The sequence below is a fragment of the Anolis sagrei genome, chromosome 1 (assembly GCF_037176765.1).
Source record: "Anolis sagrei isolate rAnoSag1 chromosome 1, rAnoSag1.mat, whole genome shotgun sequence".
Classification (NCBI taxonomy): Eukaryota; Metazoa; Chordata; class Lepidosauria; order Squamata; family Dactyloidae; genus Anolis; species Anolis sagrei.
Genome location: NC_090021.1, coordinates 263,460,413 through 263,486,864, shown reverse-complemented (window position 1 = coordinate 263,486,864; position 26,452 = coordinate 263,460,413). Strand labels below are relative to the sequence as shown.

Sequence of the window (26,452 nt, the reverse complement as noted above, 5' to 3'; positions counted from 1 at the left end):
ATAGAATTTATACAGAATGCATGTACAATTGGTTGTCCTTAATATTTAAACATAACATCAGTGAAAGTGTGCATATATATTCATCTCCTCACTTCAGTATTCTTAAGCATAGTTTTTTCTCCTTGGGTTGTTTCTAGTTGTATTTATCTGCTTGACTCTTTCGGGACCACTGAGTGTGGGAATTACTTATTATGATTTTATTATTCTTTACTAGTCTTTCTTCCAATTAGTGTAGGTCACAACTTGACCTTTCTTTCCAGTTTACTATCTCAAAAATGTATGGAGATAACAATTAAGCTGCGAATGATTGGCTCAAGGTTATTCTGTTAGTTTCATCGCTGCTGAATCTAGATCTTCTAAGCCCCAGTCCAGCCACTACATAATACTGTTTTTCTATGTAGTTTGTAATGCTCTTCAGATTCAAGTTCTCTCCCTTAACCTCTTCAGGATATTACAGTTGGAATGAACAACTAAACCATTTTACATGTGATAACCGTTACCTACAGATGTTGGCAGAAATATATGTATGGATGTTGTGTGTGGTGGGCGTGGGGGACTCTGCTTCTAAGGACTCTATCACATTACTTTCCCTAACATGGGGCAACAGCGGGGGGGGGGGGGGTCCACCAGGCATCACAGCAAATCCATGGGGCAATAGAGGAATTTGTTGTCCTGTGTCCTGTATCACCCACAGCACTGTCTTCCCCATCACATGAGGAAAAGTGTCACTGTCCGGCTTCCTCTCACACTTCCCTTGTTGCTGGCAACAAGAACTCAGGAAGCCACCTATGTTCTCATTGCTCAATTCTAGGATGCTTTTAGCACAGTTAATGTGCAGAGAGAAAAAGCTCAGGCACCACCGTGCTCCACTTTGAATACAGGGCACTGAACTAATGAGGCCAGCTGAACTGATTTAACTGCTGGCTATCAATTTGTTCAGCCCAGGGCACTCTGCTGATGCAGAGCACTAGGTCATAACCCTCCAAACAATCCTATCTGAAACCTCCAACTTTCTGACCTTCAGTATCTGTTTTGGACTGTTTTTCTGGTAATTTCCCCATAGCTCTTTATAGTAATCAGGACTGTTTTCTCACTTTGGATTGAATGGACCACACTCCCATTTGTCAACTCATATAAGCCTTGGGATTGGACTGGTTAAATATGCTCATTGGCTTTAAGCAGGACACTATTGCTGGTATAATTTCTGGCCTGTTCTAGAATTGTATCTGAGAAATGGGAAGGATGTGGTCCCTATGGGCTCTTACATTTCCCATTGTGGTCCTGGAGTACTATGCTACTCTCTCCACAGGAGGCATCAGATAATGACCTGGAGCTTCTGAATCCAAACATCAAAAATATTATCCAGGATGAGGGAGCAAGATAAGAAGGATCCAAAACACTTCAAGATATTTAGAAACCACATCAAACAAGTATTTGTAACCAAGTCTTCACAGCAAACAGGAGCAAGAACAAGAATCTCTGACAAGAAGTCTTTTACAAAGCCAATGCCAGAACTTTAGCACAGAGACCGGAATACAAACGCACCAAGTAGGTTGGTTGCTGCCAGTACTGACTATTGGCTTCATTGCTAATTTATAGCCCTGAGCTCCCAGCACAAATGCTCCTAGAGGTTTTGCTGCAATTCTAGCTGACCTTTGTCTTTCTTCTTTTGACCTTCACCGTTCTTGAAATGTAGAGACTTGTAGTATGTCTTCCTTGCCTTCTCCTTCCTCCTCAACACTTAGCCCCAAATCCCTAAGTGCTACCTTTTCAGCCTTCTGTTAAACCCCCTCCTCAGAAGTGGAAGAGTAGTCCACAAGAGTTATCACACCAAGGTTTTAAAGCAGGCAGCCCCACATTTCTGCTGCCTGCAGAATTCTGAGAAATATAGCTTGACAACGTGAGGACCTCTGTAGCTGAGAATTCAAAAGACCCCACCCTAAACTGCATTTCTCAGCAGAAATATGGGCTACCCCCTTTAAAGCCCTGGTGTGATAACATGGTAAATGATCACCTTTCCTAATGAATGGAGGGACACTCATGAGAAAGGCACTTTTCAGAAGTATATCATTTCTCAAGTCACATTGGTGGACCACAGTTGTTGTTGTGTGCTGAGGGTTCACACCTAAAATAGTCTTGAGTTAAAGGCAACAAGTACCAAAACAATATCTGGCACCAGCTCTCACAGTCATATGTGCAGATAATTTATACAACTTCCCCTTCTTGAAAATTTGACTACCTTTCGAATTTGTTTTGTGTACTAGCACTGCTTGCAATCTTTTTTCTGTCCTCCATAAAATGCCAGTTTTCATATCAAAGAAGCACTTGCTGTGAAATGTTCTGCAGTGTTTTTAGAGTAGGTTTGAGGGTTGGGTCTCTTTAAATTATTTTGCCTTACATCATTCTATACAATAATATTGTAAATTTCCAGACATAATTGCCATATCTCTATCCCCTTCCTCAAAACCAATAGTTTCTAGCCATGTTGATCTTGGTAAAATATACAGAAAACAGAGATGTCAAAAGCAAGAAATGGAATCAGCCTTATAAAATAAGTAATGATAAAAAAGAGAAAATTATTCAGGGGAGGGATTAGCAAGATGCTAACTCTTATATGAAATCAAGAGGAAAGATTGTTACCATGGCACCAAGAGAGCTTCTGACTTGTCAATGCAAAAACACCCATGAGCATTTCTTGACAAATTAATCACAGTTTAAAACTGAGGCATGATTTAGTAATCAGGATATTCATGAAGGGATTGCCACTGTTTTATATTGATCACATTTACATTTATGGTTATGAGTCTGCTTTGGCTATTGAGAGTTGTGGGGATTTTTCCTCTCCCCAAACAATCTCTTGTGAACACAACCCATTGATGCTTCCTTGTTAATTTCAAGTTGTAGCAAGTAGTCACATAGATAAAGGACTAGTTTCCTCCACAAGCGACTGTTACGCAAACCATTTCTGCATAAAGCCAAGTGATATCAAGAAGATGGTCACACTGATAGGAAGAGGAGAGGCAATAAAGACAAAAATGGCTCATCTTCTCCTTTCTTTGCATAATCTAAACCAGGAGTAGACAACCAGGACCCTTCTACCTATCCTGTGTACACTAATTTCCATAAGCCTGGAGAAAATAGCCAGAGATTGTGAGAGCTGTTGATCAAAACATCTGAATAGCACCAGGTTTCTTGAACTGAAACTAAGACTGTTAGTGAGTCAAACTGTGGCATTATAACTCTTCTTTCTTTCTTTCTTTCCTTCCTTCCTTCCTTCCTTCCTTCCTTCCTTCCTTCCTTCCTTCCTTCCTTGGTAGGGGAAAGTTATTGCCCATGTCAGAACTATGTACTGACAATTCAACAAACTTATCCATTTTTTCTCTATGGAACTCCTCCTCAAAATACACACACACATGGTCAGTACCAGGCTGACAATATCCTTAGAGTCTTCCCATAGTCCCTTGGAAGTCCATAAGGTTGATATTATTGCTGTGTGCTGCATGCTTCTCTGCCATTCTCTCTGCTTTCTACTGGACAGGTACATCGAGCTGGATTACAGCAAAGAAAAGATGGCTTTTGTGGGATCTGGATGAGAGACTAGCCTAGTTGCACACATGTCATATGCTTCCTGAACCAAGATCTTGGCCTAACACGTCCTGATGAATATGGGATCCAGATTATGTTTAAAGGATAAGAGTCCAGGTCAGTCCTTCTAGTGTTTTTAGATGGTGACAAAGAACATGCTGGAGCATATATGCAGCAGAACACTTTCTGAAGAATGGAAAATCATAGGCTTGAACATGAGTTCATAGGCTTGAACATGAGTTCATGACATATTTGAGCTTATTTTCACAATGAAAAGCAGACAATATGTTCAGTTAATATATAAATCCAAAGCAAGGGCAATAAAGTATGGTATTTTACTAAAATAAAAGGAGAGGTGATTATAGACAGTAATATAAGCCCAAATAAAGCATTATACCCATATTAAATAATGGGCAAAGGGTTATTCAGAAGCCAAATGCTATAAAATCTTAAACACGTTTGTTCAAAAGTATGTGCCATTAAGTTTGATTGGGGCTTATTCCCTAGAAAGTTGATATCTGATGGCAAGCTAAGGTGCAAATTTACATAAGCAAAAGTAAAAGCACTGAGAAATTGCTAGATTAGAAAACTAATCTTTAGATCTTTAGAGGTCATCTTGAGAACCATTTTAGCTTGCATTTGTTAGCAAGTGTAGTTGGGTGGTGAAATATTGTGCTGATTAAATTTGCTGATGACTCCAGATTGGATGGTATTGTCAGAATAGATAAGGATCAAAAAATTGCAGCAGGAACCATGCGAGTTATAAAAATGAGATTCGATTCAATAGTGCTGACTATAAGGTCATACACTTGGGAATCAATAATGAGCACTTTAGTATCTGCTTAGACCTATCAGCTGGAAACCATGAGAGTGGGGTGAGCCGAGGCAGAGAAAAGAAAGAAAACTGCTGATCCTGAATGAAACCAAGATGCCTCTAAGCCACAAATGGAATGTGGGAGCATGATGGAAAAGGTGGATTGAAAACATATTAGTTGCTAAGGGTTTTTGAGTAAAAGTAGAAAAATACCTATCTTCATATAACACAACTATATAGGCTAATTTTAAATATTTCAGTGGTTTGGAATTTATGTGCTTATTTATTACATTTCTTAGAATCACAGGTGTAAGGAACCCCAAGGGCCACCAAGGATCCCTTCTATACTGCCCTTATATTCCAAGATCTGATCCCAGGTTCTCTGCTTTGAATTGGATTATATGAGTTTCCACTGTCATATAATCTGGGATAATCAGATAATCTGGGGTCAGATCATGGGATATAGGGCAGTGTAGAAGGGACTTGGTTTAATCCCTGCTAAAGATCTCTGTTAGATGGCCGGCCAGCCTTCAGCAAAAAAGAGCACACCGTCTTCTGAGACAGTTGGCTGTCTTCTGTTCCATTGTCAAATAGCTCTTGCTGCCTAAAATCTCATTGATTACTTACAGTGGCACATATCCCACTCCTATTTGCATAAATTGTTCTTCAGTCAAGGTATAGTAATGGTAGGGGATGGCAGGAAACACCATATCTATCAGTGTACAAAGCTGCTCTTCAAACTGCTGAGTTGTTCAGATACTATCAGGACAATTTTATCGTATGATGAAATGGCTGTGTCAGATGTCCTCTCACTTGCCACCATCACAACATCCACAGTCTTTTCTCCTCTGTCACCTTTTCCATCTCCACCAGTGTAGTTACATGAGCAAGCAGGATTATTTTGCTAATGTTTAGTTGAAATCTAAATCCATTGGTTTGGTTTTTTTTTTCCTTTTTTTACTTGCTGCTCCACACTCTTGAAATTGTCTCCATGAACATTTGGGAATTGCAGCTTCCCAAAATATTTTGAAGTTCTAATTAAAAATGTATCTGTTTTCCTAAGGATTTGATATTTTAGTTTAATATTGTTTTATAATCTTGTATATTTTATGTATATTTGTCAGTTTGCGTTATACTATATTGTATTTTTGTAATTTATTTGGAGGTGTATTGCATAATTTTATATTTTATAATTCTTTCTTCCCTCTGTGTGTGTATGTTCCCCTTTGGCAGGACCCTATTTTTTGTTGTGTTACTTGTAAAGTGCTATGTACGTTGGCAGCTCTATATAAATAAACAATAGTAATAATGGTAATGATTCAGGTCCTGGCCAACTGAAGTATAAGAAAGCAAATTTATTCTATCGTCTATATGGCAGCTTCCTACATATGCAAAGATGCTTAGTGTTCTATTTTTATTTTATTTCTTTTTTTTAAAAAAACAAACCCTGTACTTTCTTCAAGGAGCTTCAAATATGCATGTTAGGGTTGAGGCCTATAAGGCCTCAGCCTCTGAGGATGAGGTAGAGGATGTTATGTATGAGCCGGATACTTCTGTGAGGAAAAGTGAAAGTGTTTTTTGAGATGTTTTGATTAATTGTCAGGAAAACAGACTATGTTTCTCATGACAATCTTCCAGGGATTGACTGTGAAAGAATTGTGGAGTAAACCGGAGAGTTACCAATAACCCAGCATTTATGGCTTAGACTGGAGGGTGTGAAACAAAGACAGATTCATTGTTCTCAGAGACTGAAATATAAACAAAGGGAGCCCAGGTGTGGGAATAAATGATGTTTAGGTAAGAGGGAGACTTCTTAAGGAATCTCAGGCTTTGTTTGGTGTGGAGGTCAACATTGGAATTTCATGTATCAAGTCACCTGTCTATGAAGCTCTGAGTCAGGAATTCTGGTCCTTAGTATTTGGATCTTATTTTCCTGTTTGGATTACAAATCTTGTTTCAAGTTTTCACGCCTTTGGAATTATAGTAAAGTTTGAGTTTTCAAGCCTTTGGAATTATAGTCATGTTTTGAGTGCCACCACCTTGGGATTACAGTTTCCTGTTTTACCTTCTGTAATTTTTGGATTCATGTTCAGAGTTGCTATGTGACTTTTGTCAAACTCTTGATATATGGCTCATGGATGTACTTGGACATTGTTATAAAATCTGGCCTTTGATTTTACTTTCTTGCATGCTTAGTTTGCTCATTTTAAATGAATTTTAGAGAAGTACTTGCACTATTTTGAAGCTGTTACTTTTTATATGCTCTTTCTTAATAAACTCATTATTATTGTTGAACTGTGTGGTGTCTGGGTGAAAAGAGATCAAACAGGCGGCTGGGCTCCAACAACTAGATTCTTATCAACAAAGCAAATAACTTTCCACAGCATTAATCTAGTAAGAAAGAGAAGCCCTGTGCATCACAAAACAACAATTATGGTGATAACAAACCAACAACATAGCATTGTAGGCTATGCCCTTACAAAAATTGCTGGCCTGGGATTTATCCAGTTCCGATAAATGTGTAGTGTAGATAACTTCAATCTTTTATACAACTTGAAAACCGCAGGCCTTGTTCACAATGGATAAGGACCTCAATACAGTCAGGTGGTTTCAGGGCCCTTCTACACAAGCCTAAAACCCACAACCCACCACGGGTTAACCTGAGGTATCCAAACAAGGCCTCAGGTTAACCCGGATTAATCTGAAATAAACTGGGATTTCCCAGTTTACTCTGGATTAATAAAATACCTCAACAGATCTGGATCTTACTGAAAGTTCCAGATCTGTTGAGGTACTGGGCCTGTGGGAATTAACTCCTGGGACCACATTCTGGGTACCCAGGGATCAATCCCCATTGCCATCCTGGTTCTTCCGGCTCTAAGAAGCTGACCATAGAACTACCCTGGAGGACCTAGGGCCCTTCCACACAACCCTATATCCTAGAATATCAAGGCAGCAAATCCCACATTATCTGAGTGTGGACTCAGATAACCCAGTTCAAAGCAGATATTGTGGGATTTTCTGCCTTGATATTATGGGATGTAAGGCTGTGTGGAAGGGCCCCCAGAGATGCCTAGATATAGGTTCTTGCTGGGAATCCCCAGGTCCTTCAACACTACTAGCCTGTGGTCCACATCCAGTGGAAGTTGATCGTAGAGTCACTCTGAAGGACCTAGAGATGCCTAGAGAGAATGTAGTAATCAAATCCAAAAAAGTTAAGCCCACAAATAGGGAGGGTGATTGCAAATGCATTTAAGTGAAGTTTTTAGATTCAAATGGGTTACAAATCTTTGATTTCAAAAGTAGGATATGTTGGATCTGTGATTCTATTTTTTTTCTCCTATATTACCTCATTTTCTCTGTTTTAAATAAAATTAATAAGACACATAGCTAGGGTAGAGGCCCAGATAATTGCTGACAACCATGACGGACAATAGCTCAAAGAATTCAATCTTTACTCAATTCTAGCATGGCTACCATCTCCAAAAATTACTGTCTTTTCAAAGTAAAACATATGAGATCTTATCAGAATGTCATAAACAACAGCATCTCTTGGATAACCAAGCAGTTTAAGAATTATAGCATAATTATTACAATATCATATGATCAATTAGTGTAATCAAAAGTCTTAGGTTCTTGTAAACACTAGCTGCATTTGGAAAGATTGGTTCTTATCTGATTCTGTCAGTTCTTTCAGGTGAGACTTGTATTATTTGTCTTAAAATCTATTGAACTCTATAACTGTGTGTCTTAAATCAATTTTCTATTACTATTCTGCTTTTATCCTTACTCCAAATCCATATTTTAAAGAAACATGCTGTTTTTAACTAACCCATGTGTTTGATGTCCTCATTGTCAGTAAATTGACATGTGTGTCTTAAATCAATCTCTAAACATATGTCAGAGAAATGGAGAATGTGTAGCAGTTCTTGGATTTTGCAAAGTGGAGGTCTAGGCTAGATCACAGTAACAGCCACCCTACTGAGCAGAAATTAAAGAAGAAAAGGAAAGTAGGCTAAAGAGGGTCAAGAAAAAAGTTGATAGAAATGAAAGCAAAAGCTGAAGGAAGTAAAGGAATGAGGTAACATCTGAAAGAAGTCTGGGATATTTTCAGAATGGGCGTGTTTTTTTTTCAAAGCAGAGAAGAAAATATTAGAGTTGTTACCTCTATGTGGTTGGAAGAGAATAATTAAAGATGAAGGAGAAAACAAGAAGGAAGTGAGAGACCCAAAAGAGACAGGAGTGAAAGAAAGAACCTAAGCATATATCTAGGGGTAGAGCACATGCTTTGGATTCAGAAGGTCTCAGGTTCAATCATCTTCAATTAAGTGGTTGTAGGTTGTAGGCTGAGACCTCCTATGCTTCAGACTTTGAAGAGTTACTCTCCTACAACTAACCCAAATGATGATTGGACTGATGCAGCAACTTCACATCTTTAGGTGAGGTCAAAGGACTGGATTTTTTTTTTTAAAAAAATGTCTTGGCATAGGCACAGCCAAAGCTATTGGAAAGAGTAACCCAACAAAATAAAAGGAAGGGGGACAAGGGCAAGGGTAAATAATAATAAGTGCCATATGAATATTCAAATTAAAAAGATCTGTGAATGGCAAAGGACTCTGTATTGTTTGAATCAGAGTTGGAAGAGACCACAAGGACCATCCAGTTCAACCCCCTGCCATGCAAGAACACACAATCATGTTATGCTTTGTGGTTCTCTTCCAACTCAGTTTTGTTAATACTTCCCCCATGTCTGAATGGGATATGTCCCTGCACTTTGCAGGGATCTTTGAAACCACAGATAATATCAAGTACTATTATTTTCAATGGGATGAACGATGAATGTACCAAGAAGAGAGTGTGGCTTGTACATGATACCCTATGTGAAAAATGGAACGTATATATATTCTGCAGATAAGTGATCAAAATCCATAGGCTTACATAATCATGCCTTAATAATACAAATGCATATATGTGAGTGTGTAGAATGAGGTGGCATATTTAACCAGAACTCTACTTTGTAGACATCGAATATGTTGGAAGCCGCCCTGAGTCCCCCCTAGGGGGTTGAGAAGGGTGGGGTAAAAATAGCCTAAATAAATAAATATTTTGGTGAACCAAGCAGAATTTAACAGCCATGGCAGGTTTTTATCTTGATCAGTAGACATCCATATTCAAATTCAGATACAGATATACCTTGTGGGCCTGTTCAACTTGTAAACATTATCTTCTTGGTACCTCTGAAACATGTTAAAGGCCAAACTGATCCCTGGGTTTCCACAATAACCTGCCCCAATGCAGTATCCCTGATACGTCTTCTTTTACCTTCTCAGTACTCATTATTTCAAGATTGCTGCAAGCAAAGCAAAACAAAATCGACTGTGATAGTGTCTGCTGCTTACTTTACATCCAGAGCTGTATATTATATGCTGTTGAGATTAAAATGTAGCAGAGTTCCTTTCTCATTACAATGATTGTAATGAAAATGATAAATAGGTTCAAATAAACCCAATTCAAGCGACAAGTGATAAGATAGTTATCACTGTGAATGCAGTATGTAGCCCAGTTCTGTGGATTCCATGATATCATTATCTTCTCTGGACTGTAATGAAATTGGGGCTGTATAAAAAGACCCATCAAGTGTGCTATATTCTGATTTCTCTGGGATGGTATGATAATTTTCATCTGATCTCATTTTGGATTCCAAGTCATACAGCCTGCTTGAGAATTTGTTTTTGATTTTAGTAATAATGGAATGAGAGAAAAAGAAGGGAAGAAATAACATAGATGCATATAATGAAATAAATTATTGGTGCAATGCTGTGGTATGCAGTTGGGGTGCAGCCAAGTTGTATAAATAGAGGGTACAATCCTTCTTTTGGCCAAAGCATCCAGTGGTGGCCAAAGTTACTATTGATACAGTTTGGGATATACTCACCGTACAAGACTACCCCTCTTCCACAGCCAGCTCTTAGGCTTAGAAATGGAGATGAGCAACAACCCCCAGAGTTGGACACAACTGGACTTAATGTTAGGGGAAAACATTTACCTTTCCTAGAGTGAGCCCAGGGCCAGGTCCAATGTCCTTTCCACAACGGCAACAACAATAATAGAACCCTAGAGTTGGACGGGACTCCAATGGCCAGCCAGTCTAATCCTAATTCTTCCAGGCAGAAACACACATCAGGATGATAGGTGGCCACCTTCTTTGCTTAATAACAACCATAATAATTGAATCCTAGAGTTGGAAGGGACCCTAATGGCCATCCAATCTGACTCCAATTCTGCCAGGGAGGAATACATATCCAGGCCCTCCCAACAGGTGGCTATCCAGTTTTGCTGGATGATGATGATGATGATGATGATGATGATGATGATGATGATGGGACCCTTGAGTTGGAAGGGACCCCAATGGCCATCCAGTGCAAACCCACTCACTCCTGCCAGGCAGGAGGACCCCATCCAAGCCCTCCCAACAGGTGGCCATCCAGTTTTGCTGGATAATAACAATAACAACTATAACAACAACAACAACAACAACAACAACAACGGGACCCTTGAGTTGGAAGGGACCCCAATGGCCATCCAGTGCAACCCCACTCACTCCTGCCAGGCAGGAGGATCCTATTCAAGCCTTTCCAACAGGTGGCCATCCGGTTTTGCTGGATAACAACAACAACAATAATGGGACCCTTGAGTTGGAAGGGACCCTAATGGCCCTCCAGTCCAACCCCACTCATTCCTGCCAGGCAGGAGGACCCCATCCAAGTCCTCCCAACAGGTGGCCATCCAGTTTTGTTGAATAATAATAATAAAAAAACAATAACAATAACAATAATAATAATAATAATAATAATAATAATAATAATAATAATGGGACTCTTTATTATTATTAGTTTTCTGCTTCTCCTCCTTCTCCTCGTGCCTGGAGCAGCCTCCTCTCTTGTCTCCTTCAGCAGAGCTCCGTTGCCACCAAGCCCTAAGTTTCTCTGCTGCTGCTGCTTCCTCCACTGCATTTGCGGCCACCTCCTTGACCGCCGCCTTTGCGGCACCGCTGCGCCTCTTTGCAAAGCCCAGGCCATTGCCCGCCACCTTCACAGAACAGCATTGCAACTGCCACCAAGGCCTGCCTATTGCGGGAGCTGCCAGGGCCGCATGCCCCCCTACCTCAAAGCCCGCGAAGGTGCAGCAGGCAGCTCCACACACTCCTCTCGCCACCGAAGGGGGAAAAGCAAAGCAAAGTAGGGCGCCTGTTAAATGGCATCCCAAGCAAGGAGAAAAAGAGGGCAGAGACTGTGCCCCACAAACAAACGGGTGCGCACTCCTCCTGCAACCAAGCAAAGCACCCACTGGAGAGACCAAAGGGAACCGGCAATATCCGGCGTACAAGACAACTCCTCATTCTGGAGATGATTTTCCTGGGTTCAAAAGTTGTCGTGTACTACTTTTGTACTTTGAAAGGAGATGCCACCTGAACATTAAGAAGAACTTCTTGACTGTAAGAGCTGTTCAGCAGTTGCACTCTGCCTCAGAGCATGGTGGAAACGTTTTTCCTGGAAACCTTTAAGCAGAGGCTGGATGGCCATCTGTCAGAGGTACTTTGATTGTGCCTTTCCTGCATGGCAGGGGTTGGACTAGATGGCCCATGTGGTATCTTCCAACTCTATTCTTCTATGATTCTATGAATTCAATTTACAATTGTTGAATTAAACTGATGACAAAGGGAAAGAGTAGGAAATGACAAAGGATTAATCGGGATTGCCTTGATAAATTAAACAGTTGGAGGTTTAAGGGGTTATATATTCCACTAAAATGTACCAATTAAACTTTCTTATGGTTCACACTAAAAACAAAATCAAATATTCTGTGATGTTTTGCTTGCATTTTTGAATGTGTGTAACATTTTCCTCTTTTTCCAAACAACGTGATGACTCAAAAATTATTCCGTGTCTATTTCTAACAATGTTGCATAGTTAGGAATGACTTAGATTAGATCATATTGCTTTCTCTGTTCGTCCAGTCCAATACAATGTTGCAAATGGGTTGGTGTTAAAATAACAAAGTGTGACATTATCCTGTCTCAGTGCTTTAGGAAATCAAAGCAGCTGAGCCACTAAGGCACTACAAAGCAGATAGAATGATGTAACATCATGCCATATGATATCAAGATCAAGATATTAATGATGTTGGGATGTCACCATAGGACCATGCAATTCAAATGATTGATGAGAATAGATACATGGCATAAAAGAGACAATGTACATGGGCTGGAAACAACACATTCCAGACAATAGACAGATATTAATGTATATTCCAACAGTAGTTAAGATAGCAGGTATACACCTGCTCTTTAGTTTTAAATATATTTAAGCCTGGGTATAGTTCTGTTTCAGGCTTTATTTATGGTAATGCAATGTGTAAGAAACACTCTGCTGCATGTGAAAATGGATGGGTTTGAAACAGAAGTTATTTTGTATATATGGAGGCTTTCCATAGACCCTACTTTCCAAGACTTTGATTATTTTGATTATTTTACTGACACAAAAACACAGTATGTCACAGCAAATGAGATATACAGTATATGCTGGATTTCCTATCACAAAATCACAAGTTTAACATTTCCCAAGCGTCTAGGGCTGTGTAATGTATTTTCGAATGATGTGTGCAGATCCAAGTAAGGTGGCCTTTTGCAGTTGACAATTTTGTCAATGTTTATTGTTTCCAAATGCCAGCTGAGATCTTTTGGCACGGCATCCAGTGTGCCGATAACCACTGGGACCACCTGTACTGGTTTATGCTAGAGCCTTTGCAGTTTGATTTTGAGGTCCTGATAATGGCGGAGTATTATTATTATTATTATTATTATTATTATTATTATTTTATCCCGCTTTTCTCCCATGGATGGGACTCAAACCAGCGAACAAATTAAATGACAAAAATTACATGACACAAAATAAAATAAAACTGATAAACAGATAACACAGTTACATAAGCCATAGACAACAAATACAACATATTCCACTAAAATCCCTGGCTCTAATTCGCATGACAGAGTGCCCAGGCATCCCGAAGTCTCTGTGAACCACAGAAAAAAAATCAGTGAAGAATCTGAGAAATAAAAATACTCATTTAAAAATGAAAACTAGTTTTTTCTCACATAACTAAGGATGAGGTCATGTGATGAGGAGAGCTAATGTACTTAGTAAACCCTACAGGAAATGGCTGAATAGGCCCTTTTAAGCCATAAGCATATGCTCCTGTATAAAATTCACATTTATGGACTTTCTGTTTTCATCATCACATCTATCCCTTGTTTGGATCCCTTGTAAGGTCTTTTTTAAACTCTTACAGGATGAAATATGCTCTTCTTTTTAGTTATATTTTCCCCAATGTATCCATGTTTGTATGCTTGCTTTTAATTGTACATGTTGCTTGGATACATAATCCTACTGGGTACATTTTAGGCAGTGATTTGTATATGTGTAAAATGTGGATATTTTTTAAACTTCATCTGCAGCCCTCAAGAACCCACAGAACAATGGATTCTGGAACACAAATTGTCAGGCAATCCAGAAATGTAGACTAGACAGGACTATAAATGTTTGAGAGGGGACAAAAGTAGAGCTTTGTCATTATAACAACAACAACAACAACCAACAACATTATTACCCACATCTTCTGGATCAAATAATATTTCCGCTATTAAAATTAAATGTTCTTTCAGTCTCCAAATTTCTATAATTGAAAACTGCGAGACATTGAAAAGTATGTACATGTAAAACTCATATATGTCATGTTCGCATATGCAATATTTTTGTAACTTTGCTCCTTTTCTTTAGACATAAACTATACTTCTGAAAGCTCACATGTACCTTTTCAGTCACTGCAATGCTAGAAATTTGAGGACTGTAGTGAACCTTATTCTGTAGGGCAGATTTTTTATTTGGGGATATAATGTACTCATTTTTAATATGCATGCCTAACAACTAAAACCATGAAAATTCCATTTAAACAGATTCTTCCTACATCTGTACTCATAATCTCAATGGGAAAAAAATGAGAATTGTAGTATAATAGTGTATCTAGCATGGTGTTGGGATCTGAATGTTTGACTTTGGAGACCATGGCCTGAATCCCCAGCCATGGAAACCTACTGGGTGACCATGGATGATTCATACTCTTTCAGCCTCAGAAGATGTCAAAGGGAACCATATTCTCAATACGTTTTCTAAATAAAACCCCCTTATAGGTTCAACTTAGGTTGTCATAAGTCAGAAGCAACTGTAAAGCATATAACAATAACAGTAGTGTAGAGCACAGATAAGCAGTGTTGGGTAATCTGAATATTGCCAGTCTCCAATGTCTAGCAGCTAAGTATCATGAAAAGTTGGAAGATGCGAAATGGAATCACACAATAAAAGAGCAAATGGTTTATCTTTTTGATGTAGTAATCTCTACTGCATTTACATAGACCTGTGTGATCTGTAGTCCAAATTAGTTCAGCTGGCTGGATGACAACTTGAAACCACTTCAATAATGCAGTCCAAAATGTTTTCAACTAAAAAATAACTATCAATGAGTTCAGTGTGGGTTATGCCAATTGCCTTATTGATGAAGCTTACTCCCATCCTCTGTGCATAAGTTTGGCACATTCTAGTGGAATTGGGGAGGAAGGAGGGGGCAGAATTAGTGAATAATCTGAGAAACTAAAATACTCAGTTAAAAATGAAAATTCTAGATCATAAAATCAATACATTCTAATAAAATAATAAGCGAGATTAAAAAACCTAACACCATTAACAAGTTAAAAATCTTATCAATGCCCTAGAAAAGGTAATAGTAGAACATTTCAAACCTTTTCTCATTGTGCCTTCTTTAAAGCAAAGATGATAATGTGGTTGATGATAATAAAGAAGAAGATGGAAGAGGAGGAGGAACCACAGAACTGTAGTTTTAGTTCAAATTCTAAAGTACTGGTTCTCAACCTGTGAGTCCCCAGATGTTTTGGCCTTCAACTCCCAGAAATCAAAAGCTGGTAAACAGACTGGGATTTCTGGGGGTTGTAGGCCAAAACACCTGGGGACCAACAGGTTGAGGCTCACTGTTCTAAAGGGTCATGCCAATGTTCTGGGCCTAGTTCAAGAATAGGGTTCAGGACCTTGGATAGTTTTCTTCCCTGAAAGCGGAAGAGCCACTAAACACCACAGCTGCATCTTTTCTACTCCTGTCCTGGCATGCATTGTAACAAAAAATGTAATCTCTATTTTTTTGTTTTTAAAAATAATTAAGCAAAGAAGATGGAAGAGGCAAAAAAGAAAGAGGAAAATAAAACAGAGGGAGTATAGTGTTAATGTAGTGGAAGATGAGAGTGAGGCATAATAGCAGTTGAGTTAATGTATGCTTCCCATGATAACAGGCAACTCCACTGTTTATGTTTAGCCATGCCTACACAATTTTTATCAGTTTTATATATATGTTTATTGTAATGCAGCAGGCAGTAACAAGGTTGCAATTTTAAAGAAAAAGAGTGCAAAGCTGGCCTGAAATAATAAAGTTGCTGAGTTACGCAGGGTTTAGAAGACAGAAATAAAGAATGTGAAAATGTGAACAGTATGAACAAATACAAATAAAATATGTACCAAAGACCATTTTCTGTTCATTATACCAGGACAAGAAACTGAATAACATATGCACAAATACAGAAAAACCATAACAATTCAAAGTGTTCACTGGAAAAATTTTCTGTAAACAACAGTGTTTTCCCCCACCCTTGCTCCTGCCCTTTTTCTCCCAATCTTTAGCTATAGAAATCATTCACATATGGCCTGTAGAATGTAAATGGATGTAGGAAGGAAAGGGGAGATATAAATGGAAGTTACTACTAATTATGACTCACAAAGGAGTTTCTGGGAACATTAGCTTCCAAACACAGGCAATGTTAAATCTGTTATCTTTTGTGTATTCTAGGCAACCTGTCCCTTTTTATCCTTGTTTAATTTGCTGTTCTGTCACCAAAGACATGCTGGGAGTCACAATTACCAGGGAACTTGTGTACGCTTCCCCTATTGACACAAAAGTAGCAGTGTGCTAATAAATACTAATCTGTGAACTATGTGGAGATGGATGGGAGACAGGAGTACAAACTACAAAAAGACCTCTTTCAATGGCAACTCTAATAGGAACATTTTGTGTGTGATTGATGGCTAGAAAAGAGAAATCAATGGGAGGGGCTTCAAATGCCCAAGAAAATGGGATTAATGTTGTCTATATTTATCTGTACTATTTTATAAAGAAAACAGACTGCTATCTTTTCTGCTCGTATTAGTAGTATATCTCAAATGGAATGCTTTGGCACTCTTTAAAGAGATGTCAGGTTGGTCAAGAGTGGCCCTCCACAGTCTCATTGGATTGTGATGTTCACCACCACAAATCATCATGGCCAGTGTTAAGAGATGCTGGGAGTCACAGTCCACAAAATCTTCATAATGACAATTTCTCACAGTTGCAGACATGTATGTACATAAAAAACACATTTTAAAAAATACAGATTCCCATACTTCTACACTATGTAACTAGTGGGCAAAAGACATTTGCAGTGCCCTTTATGCATATCTTCCAATCTGCGTAGGAAGTGAGCAGTGCTTATTTTTAGCGAATCTGTGTAATTCACCTTCTATGTGCTTGCTTGCTACTAAATTGGCAAAGAGCAAAATCCTTTTAAGCCTTATTTATGATGTGAGATATATTCTGTCACTATTTTAAATGTCAGAGTAAGAATGTAATTCTTCACTAAGTTTCTTCTGAAAGAAGCAAAAACTAATTTTGGCAATTTTCTTCCCACTATAAGAAAGACTTGAAAAACATGCAGTTTGTGAAGCCTTTTGCAATTTTAGATTTACTTTGTACAAAATTCAAATGTGGTTAAGATTGCTTTAAGAAAATGTCCAGCTCTTCAAGAAGACAAACTTCATGGTGAGCTATGCTATGGGCACCGGTTGCTGATATTTTAACTGTGATGATCGTTTTAATTATATTTCTGTATATTTGTTTTTGTATATTTTTGTATACTATGTGTAGTGTATAAAGGCATCGAATTCTGCCTTCTCTGTAAGCCGCCCTGAGTCCCCCTCCGGGGGTTGAGAAGGGCGGGGTAAAAGTACCAGAAATAAATAAATAAATAAAAACTATGCTACAGGACATGGAAGTTTGATTTTATATCCAAGGTAGCTTTTAAGTCCTGGACATTGGAAGTGTTAAGAGTAGTCACAATTTTTTCTCAACCTCATGCCCATTGGGAATTATCTTGCTCGTTTTTGAAATTCAAGGTTTGTGTGTAAAAATTGCTTCTGCAAAAAAAGAAAAAGAAAAACAATGGGGGGGGGTGCATTCATGTATGAAATAAAGGAAACTTGTATATTTCTGATTGTCTGTGATCTCTATTCATTCCCAGTTGATGCCAAATGCCTGGGAGTAAAGAGGTTTGTATGATCATTCATTCCACCAAAAAGCTAGAATGGAAAGAAGGGAATAAGGAGAGAGATGGTACCTATAGGCACCCAGGGTCATGGCTCCAATTTGAGCCAAACATGGAACCATGAGCTTTCCTGTCCCTTGGTAGCAAAAGGGCGAAGGTTGGAAGAAAACTCCCAGATGTTAGAAAATGGAGTCATCACAAACCTCAAGAACCACAATGAGTCTGGAAAAAGATCCTATATATATTCATATTCATGATATGATAAATTAGTAATCACCTGTTAATAATTTTGAGGTGACAAGGGAGGCGTAATCTCATAGTTCAAAAGTACTGCTACAAGTAACATTTGCTTATGTCAGCTGTTGCACCAGTCAAGGTTTCTAGTTACTTTCAAAGGTCACCTTTAAAGTACATATTCAGAGCCATTGTGACAGGAATTTGGCAGATTATGTGTCAGATTCTTATGAATCTTAAAGTTTTGTCTGTTAAGGAGAAGTGGAAGATAATATAAAACTAATAAGCCTGCAAAAGCTTGCAAACATTGACTGCTATGATGCTGACCAGCCTTGCAGCATCCCTGGCCTCATTTCTGGCCTTGAAATCTCAGCAAATTGGATGTTGCTGACCTACTTATTAAAAATAGCATGTAAAATTACCTTCAGGCTATGTATTTAGGGTTTATATGAAACATGAATGAATTCTTGTTTAAACCTGGATCCCATGTCCAAGATATGTATATATGAATACAGGTATTACAAAAAAAGGATTTTTAAAAAATCTCATACTTCTGGTCCCAACATTTTGGGTAAAGGATATTCAGTCTGTAGCACAGTATTGGTGATCTAGTCTAATGATTTCCTTCTTCCGCATATGTGTTTCAGCTATACTGAGGATGGGGTTTTATTCAGATGAAGGCAAAAATAACTGGCAATGTTCCCCTTAATATGTCTAAAGTCTGAGTCATAAGGGAAAGGAACGGGGTTCTTAAAAGGGGTGCCAAAGAAAAGCTAATAATAATAACAACAACAATAATAATGATAACAATAATAATCATAATAATTTCATTTCTTACCTACCTCTCCTTGTGGTTCAAGGCAGGTTACAACATAGTTAAATCACGTAGTCATTGTAAACGTTCTATAAAATACACATATTATAAAACATATTTCTATAAAATACATACTAAAATACACATAATAAAGATTAAAACACAAGATGTGAATTTAAAATTCATGATTAAAACTGGGTAGAAGAGTATTTTAAGTTCCAACAGCTCCTTTAGCTGTTGGAGTTCTTCCAGCAAGTCATTCCATAGTCTTGGGGTGGCCAATGAAAAGGTCCTCTGAGTTACAGCTGCCAGTCGAGTTCTGGCAAGCTGAAGCAGACACCCCCCAGAGCACCTCAGTGTTTGGGGTGGATTGTACAGGAGAAGGCGATCCTGTTGGTAACCTGGACCCAACCCATGTAGGGCTTTAAAGATCAAAACCAACACTTTGTACTTTGCCCAGAAACTAATGTGACATCATACTTCTTAACACACATCTTTCGTGTATATTTTTTCCACAGTAGGTAGATCTCATATGAAAAAGGAGAAGCAAATTCAAATGTGATCACATTCAGATATTATCACAATTGAAAGGTCAACAACTGATTTGTCCATTCCTTACTAGAACCTTAAGAAAAGCTTGTGATATGGCTGGCATGAAAGATAAACCACTAATGATACTGAAGATATCAATATAAAGTACAAGGATAGCGATAAGAAAAATGGGCTTCACCTGTTACCTGTTACCATTTGGGGTAAAGGTTGTCATGGTTACAAAAGCATGGGCTTGATAGGGGAAAGTCAAATTCAAGGTAAGATTGACTTCTAAACCAATTAATGAAGTGACCAGCCAGGGGTAAAATCAACACCAGTGCATTTTGTAACCATAGCAACTTTGGCTAGGATTATTTGAAATGTATAAGGAATTTAATTTTAAGGATTAGGAATTTATTTAAAATCTAGTCCAACAGAAATTCCCTCAACCTCTTTATTACACTAAATCTTTCAGTATTTTCCTGTTCATTTAGTCTGAATTATTTCTCTTATTGCTCATTTGTTTACTTAGAATTATATTTTCATGCCCCTAGTCGTTCAGCCTTTGAATTTATATCCAGAGTCTTGTGTCCCCCCCCCTTTTTTTTTTTTTTTACAAAAGATTGTTTAGCACACTATACTAGGTCTCATTTATGTTTCAGCAAGTTTGAAGAACTGCATTCATGAGTGTAAAAGGGCAGAGAGAAGAGAACAAAAAAGACTTTGTGGTTCTTCATGCTGTCTCAAGGGGAAACAGCATGACAAATCAGTTTTTGCCATACTTGATGCCCCTCTCCCCAAATTATTGGGTTTTTTTTCTTAAAACATTACAGACTTGTCTCAGAAAGTATGGTTCTTCTTTAAACCAAGATGTGTGCCCCTCATGAACCTTGGTTTGGTATTTATTTATTATTTATTTCCAGCATTTCTACCCACCCTTCTCAACCCCCAAGAGGGAGCTCAGAGAGGCTTGGTACAAAAGTGCAGCCCATGGTGGGACTCCTGTGGGAAGTAAACTTGGATCTCTAATGCTGTGATTTCCTGTTCTACAGTGTGGAAGTGGAGAGCAAACAGTGTGGGTCTACTCAATGAAAATCAGACTGGCTCAAGACATTTTACTACCTGAGAAGGACAATTCTACCTCCTCTCCCCACTGCACATACACAAACCACCTACATTGCCAGGTGAGCCTTACTTTAATACTGAATTGTAGCAGACTCGGGTACAAGGTTTAGGGCAATCAGTGTCTCATATACATCTATGTCCTCAAATAGAAAGGAACAACTAGGGACTTCTATCATCCTTCAGAATCTGCTGCCCAAAGCAGCTCCTCGCTCTTCTTAATGGTAGGGACAGCCTGTCATAAACTGAATAACACTTCAGCCAGCTCCTCTTATTTTTTCAGTTTGTAGAAATGGTTCCACCTAAGTTTAAGGCTTTGCTGAGCAAAGTCAAGTGACCTGACAAAATGATCTTCTTTAAGCTGTACATTATGAAAGCTATGGGCATGAGAGATCATGAATAGTGTGTGTATGTAGAACACTTAGTTAGTGGAGCCGTTGCCATCCTTGCAATTGCATAATGTCAAAACCTCTCCTGTGATGTTTGCAGCAAGAAGCAAGGTTTCATTTGGTGATCCAAGACCAGTTACTATAATCTTGCCCATACTACAGTGGGTTTGTGAAGGTAAAATAATGATTTCTCATGGACATTTGAAAACAAAAGCTTTTCATCTGAGGTTATTTGCTTCACAAAAAGCCTGGCAGTTGCTAAAGCAGAAAATTGTCTCAACATTTATATGAGTCCTTCATCAGCAACTGGTTATGTAATAGAATACACTGACTATATTGTACTTTTGAGTGCCAGTATATATTACATCTGTGTTTAGCTGGATGGTTCTTGGAGTTTTAATTGGCTGTACCGATTTTGAGCATATTGGGAATTTTGGACTATTTTCTTGCAGTTTTATTATGAGAGATTTGCGCTGCTGGAGTCAAACCAATCTCCTGCAGAGTCTGCAGCCTGTAGAATACATATGGGCAATGTCTGGATTTTCTCAGTTCTTGCAACTGGTATTTCCAAAAGAAAACTACACTAAAATATTCCCCAACATATTGGCAATTAAGGAATGTGGAAAACAAGATGACAACAGAAAGACATTGGTCTGATGCATCAGAGATCTTTTGTTGTCTCAGATATAGTTTTTACATAAGCATAAAGTTAAGCAAGTACCCTTGGAATGGTCATTGTTGCTTGGCATGATCTTCATTCGTGTAAGATGGGGCAATATCATGTTTCATGACTTCAATATCTTGAAGAAAAAGCAGGATGCAATATGATACATACATAAATACAAATAGTTCACAGAACCTGTTAAAGATACCTTTGGACTAGGATTGTCAGTACCTTCCAAACTATATCGCCAATGAAATGTTTGCCTTGAGGGTTCTTATAGTTTAAACCAAAAACATAAATATTTTTCAAAACTCTATGCTGTTCACATGACTAGCAGAGGAGCTAATAGTCTGGGATTTTCTATGAAAGCCAAACAATAAGCTATAGCCGCTCCATGGAGATGAAGGAGTAAGAATCGTGCTACTGCTGTGATCTTTGTACTAGTATTGAGATGAATAGCTAGTATTTTTTACAAGACATCGTTCTTGTTACATTTCTTTCATTTAGTTCTCAAATGAATCAAAAATATATTGCACTGTAATCCTTCATATTTACACATATAAAGAAATCATTGTTATATTTTCAATTCATTTTCTATATTCAGGGCTTGTAACCTTTTGAAATACTATTGAAGTGTTATTTTCCATTAGTAAATAAATTATTAGATTTAAACTCTAGCAAACTGTATACTAAATGAGTGGCTTCAAAATAGAATCTCAAGGCCAAACTTTTGCGTACATTTGTTTCTCACTAAGCACTACTCAATAACTGTACATGAATGCTTTTGCTTCTGTTTTTGAGCCCAGTTGCCCTCTACTGGGCCAAAATTAGTAATGCAAGTGGCTACATTCCAAATCCTGCTCTAATATCACCCATTTGACTTTGACTGACTGATGTGCCTGTTCCAAGAGATTTGAAATTAATTTCTCAAGTTCTTCCTTTTATTAGGAAGAAGATATGAAAGAAAGTAAGAAGAAAATCATTTACAACTACTATGGTTGGATTGCTGGGAGAATTAACAGTACCTTACAGCAATATGAAAACCAAGCTAGAATGAAATGATTTTGCACAAGAAAGATTTGTTTTCTTAACTTCTTCTACCTTCTATTTATCAATTAGAAAATCAATAATTGGACAGATATGAATGAGAAAGGCAATGTGTGATATTTTACTTAAAACAATTTCATTTTATGGTATAAGATAATAATAATAATAATAATAATAATAATAATAATAATAATACACTTTTTATATATTCTGCTCTATCTCCCTGAGGGGACTCAGAGTGGATTACAAAATATGCATATATAGGCCAACATTCAATGCCTCTTATACAGTGAACAATGGCATGTAATACATAAACAAAGGCAAAGATTCACCTTTCTTTCTGTGACATCTGGAGGCAATGCTCAACTCTCGCCATAGGAAGGTACTCTTGTTCCATTTTTCAATGTTGAGGAGACTGTTGTCCATAGACCCTGCTGGTCATGTTGCCAGCATGTCTTAATTGATGCCTTTTACCTTCCCGACAAGGCAGTACCTATTGATCCACTCTCATTATATGTTATTGAACTGCTAGATTGGCAGAAGCTAGGGCTAACAGTGGGAGCTAACCCCAATCCATGGCTTTTAACTACCAGCAGTTTTTCTGCAGCTAGCAGTTTAGCCCACTGTCCTACCACAGCAATAGTGCTCTTTAAAGTAAGCTGATGATCATGATGGAAATAGTATGAGAAATCTTGAGGTATATTAGCAACTTCCATTAAATTCCATTGCTTGAGCGATTCTACTTTTTTCTAATTGGTTCATTGCTGAACTATACAAGTTGTATGGACTTGTTAACATTTGCAATTACCGTAAGTGCATAAATTTCTGTAAATTTTTGCTATGCGGAATTCAGTGGAGTTTATTTCTTAAGGCTAAATAAAGTCAACATCATTAGTGCATTGGAAAATCTTTCTTTCTTGCTTTCTGCCCTTTCGCTCTCATTTCCTGTGCCCTGTTATAGTTTGCCGCTGATCCCTAGAGGACATTAATATGTGCAATAGTACACCTTAGTGGATTAGTTACGTTTTTTTCGTCATTGATCCACTGAGATGTGCTAATGACCCTGTATTTTCCGGATAATGTGGCTACTATCCCTGCCTCAAACTGGTTTTGCCGTTCAGTGTCTATTGACCAACCATGCTGAACATGGTATGGTGCCCCTGGGCAGCCATAGTTGTAGACAGCATAGAAAGCATAGATGAGGGAATGCTAGTAGAAACCTCAGTGTTCGAACTGGAGCCCAACAGTGAACAGCAGCTCCCTCAGCCATGCCTGGAAATAACATCTAGGGAAGGAGCCTTCTCACCAAACTTGGACATTTCTGGCAAGTGACACTTGTCCCTGGAATTGACATTTTGATTTTTATTTCTCTCTTGTGAATTCCAGTGATTGTGTAGACTTATCAGCTTAACCTGGGATTCTTTATGTATGCTCTGCTTGTAATTGGGGGTTGATGTTTTGACAGCTATCCTAGGAGTCCACACCCCCACCTGCACCCCCTGTATTACAGCTGTCCCCAGCTGTGACACACGATCAACCTCCTTCTCAGCACTCTGGCTGATATCAGCTAGAGTGTTACTATTCTAAGGGAGCTGGGAAGGGGGAAAATTTTACATCCCCCCTCCATCTCCTCAGTTGGCACAAAAGTGTTCTGTCTGATGTCAGCTAGAACCCCAAGAACAAGGTAGGTGGCATGTCACAGCTGGGGATAGCTGTAATATGTATGTTTGACAGGGGACTGCATAATGGCAGTGAAGACAGTTGCATCTGGTTCCAGTTAGGATCAGGCACGATTCCCTTCACAGCACCTAAGTTAAGAAAAACCCAAATCCTAACCCAGCATTCAGGTTTTCCCCCAACTTAGCTTAAAGCAGCATTGGCCTGAGTTAAATTAGATCATCCCTATGCAGTGTTGAAATAAGTCATCAGTGTTGATGCACCCCTGCCCAACACAGGAAATAGTAAAAAAAAAAAAATCTGGAGTAGCAGCCCACATTTGAAAGGTAGCACAATTACCACACCTAGCCTAAATTCAGTTGTCTGGACCAATTAGAGCAAATCTTCTCAATCAATAAGAACTTAGTTAAGTCAAGACTGGTGCACATTCAAATGATGTAATGGGTGTCCTCTAATTGGATTTAGGGTTTTGTATACATTATGATAAGCCAACATGGTATAGTAATTTGAATGTTGCACTCAGATTCCAAGAGACCATGTCTCAAGTCCCGTCCCAGCCATGGAAACTTATTAAATGACCTTGGGCAAGTTCCACTCTCTCAGCCTAAGAGGATGGGAATGGCAAAGGGAGGGTATAAATACAGTAAATAAAGAAATAAGACTACACTTGCTGTCTTGCGTCTTATACAAACAGGAAGGCGAGATATGGATCAAACAATTCATCAAATAAATAAAAGCACTTATAGACCACATTACTGAGAAGAAAAATATTTTTTGAGTCACTGTAAATTTCTTTTGTGTGGCATCTACAAAAGGGGAGCTAATGAATAGTTCTGTAGAGATGTCATAGTAAACTGCAAAGTGCAGTCCCTATTATCTAGTCTCCAAAAAAGACTGAGAGGGATGAAATTTTAAAACATCTGGCAGAAATTCGCAATGTCTCCACACATTTTACTTCCTCATTATGGCAATATAAAACTCGAAGTTGCAAAAGACTGAAAGCAATCTAGCCATGTGCAAATTAAAACAGGAAGTTTCAATGTGATCAAATTATATCTTTACTACTGCAACAGCTTATGCAGCAGCCAAAAGCCATAGATTCATAGGCAGTTGCACATATAAACAGTCAAAAGTTTAAAGCTCTATGGGATGCTTCAGTGATACTTTTCTCAGCGTATGATTGAGGTAATCATTTGGTGAAGTATCATCTGCATCGTGCCAGCAGTTGAGGATGAGAAATGAACCCTTCTTTAGTATTCCTGTATTTCTGATCAGGTTAGAAGAGTACAAAAAAAATCACAGTACTATCTTGCAGTTTGATAAGGAATTCCTGATGTGCACATTTATTGATTGCTGTGTTTGCTTCCTTATTTATTTATTTGACCTGCTATGGAAGTATTTTCCAGTTATGTGACATATAAATGACATATATCATGGGCACTTGATATACACTGAGGTTTACTTCCAGGACATGTCCCCCTATGGATACATAAATCCATAGATGCTCCAGTTCCATCATATACAATGGCATAGTAAAATGGCATCCCGTATATAAAAATGTCAAAATTAAAGGATGCTTTTTGGATTTTTTTTAAAAAATATTGTTGGAATGTATGGTTACAGATCTTGTAGACAGGGAGCGCTGACAGTATATATTTTAAAATAATAAAATCAAATTAAAATAAATTTAAGAGTAACATTCTACATTCTGAATATGCAAAGATATATGGGATTAAGATTTTTTTAAATCTTTTTTTAAAGATCTGAACCACATCTGTTTAGTCCATCAGTAAATTTGCTATTTAACTGCTCTTTGTTGCACTTCTTGCTCTTTCAGTTTATATCAATATTGGGACAAATAAATAATTATTTTAATGTATTGTCGAAGGCTTTCATGGCCGGGATCACTCAGTTCTTGTGGGTTTTTTCGGGCTATATGGCCATGTTCTAGAGGCATTTCTCCTGACGTTTCACCTGCATCTATGGCAAGCTTCCTCAGAGGGTGAGGTCTGCTGGAGCTGGGAAAAAGGGGTTTATATATCTGTGGAATGACCAGGGTGAGACAAAAGGCTTTTGTAAGTTGGGCTAGGTGTGAATCTTTTCA

General features: G+C 38.3%; 1 long non-coding RNA gene across 13 annotated transcripts in view; it reads left to right on the top strand.

The window, feature by feature from the left end:
• Positions 1-26,452, top strand: part of LOC132761858 (uncharacterized) — a 63,761-nt gene that overhangs the window by 8,180 nt on the left and 29,129 nt on the right. For 10 of the 13 annotated variants that reach the window (XR_010908947.1, XR_010908946.1, XR_010908940.1 and 7 more), the window contains exons 3-5: positions 1,310-1,548; positions 3,539-3,702; positions 20,502-20,633. This is a non-coding gene — a long non-coding RNA (uncharacterized lncRNA). Of the gene's footprint in view, positions 1-1,309; positions 1,553-3,538; positions 3,703-11,292; positions 11,347-20,501; positions 20,634-22,572; positions 22,837-26,452 lie in introns of those variants that run through there. The other 3 variants (XR_010908948.1, XR_010908944.1, XR_010908950.1) reach the window with 3 other exon arrangements.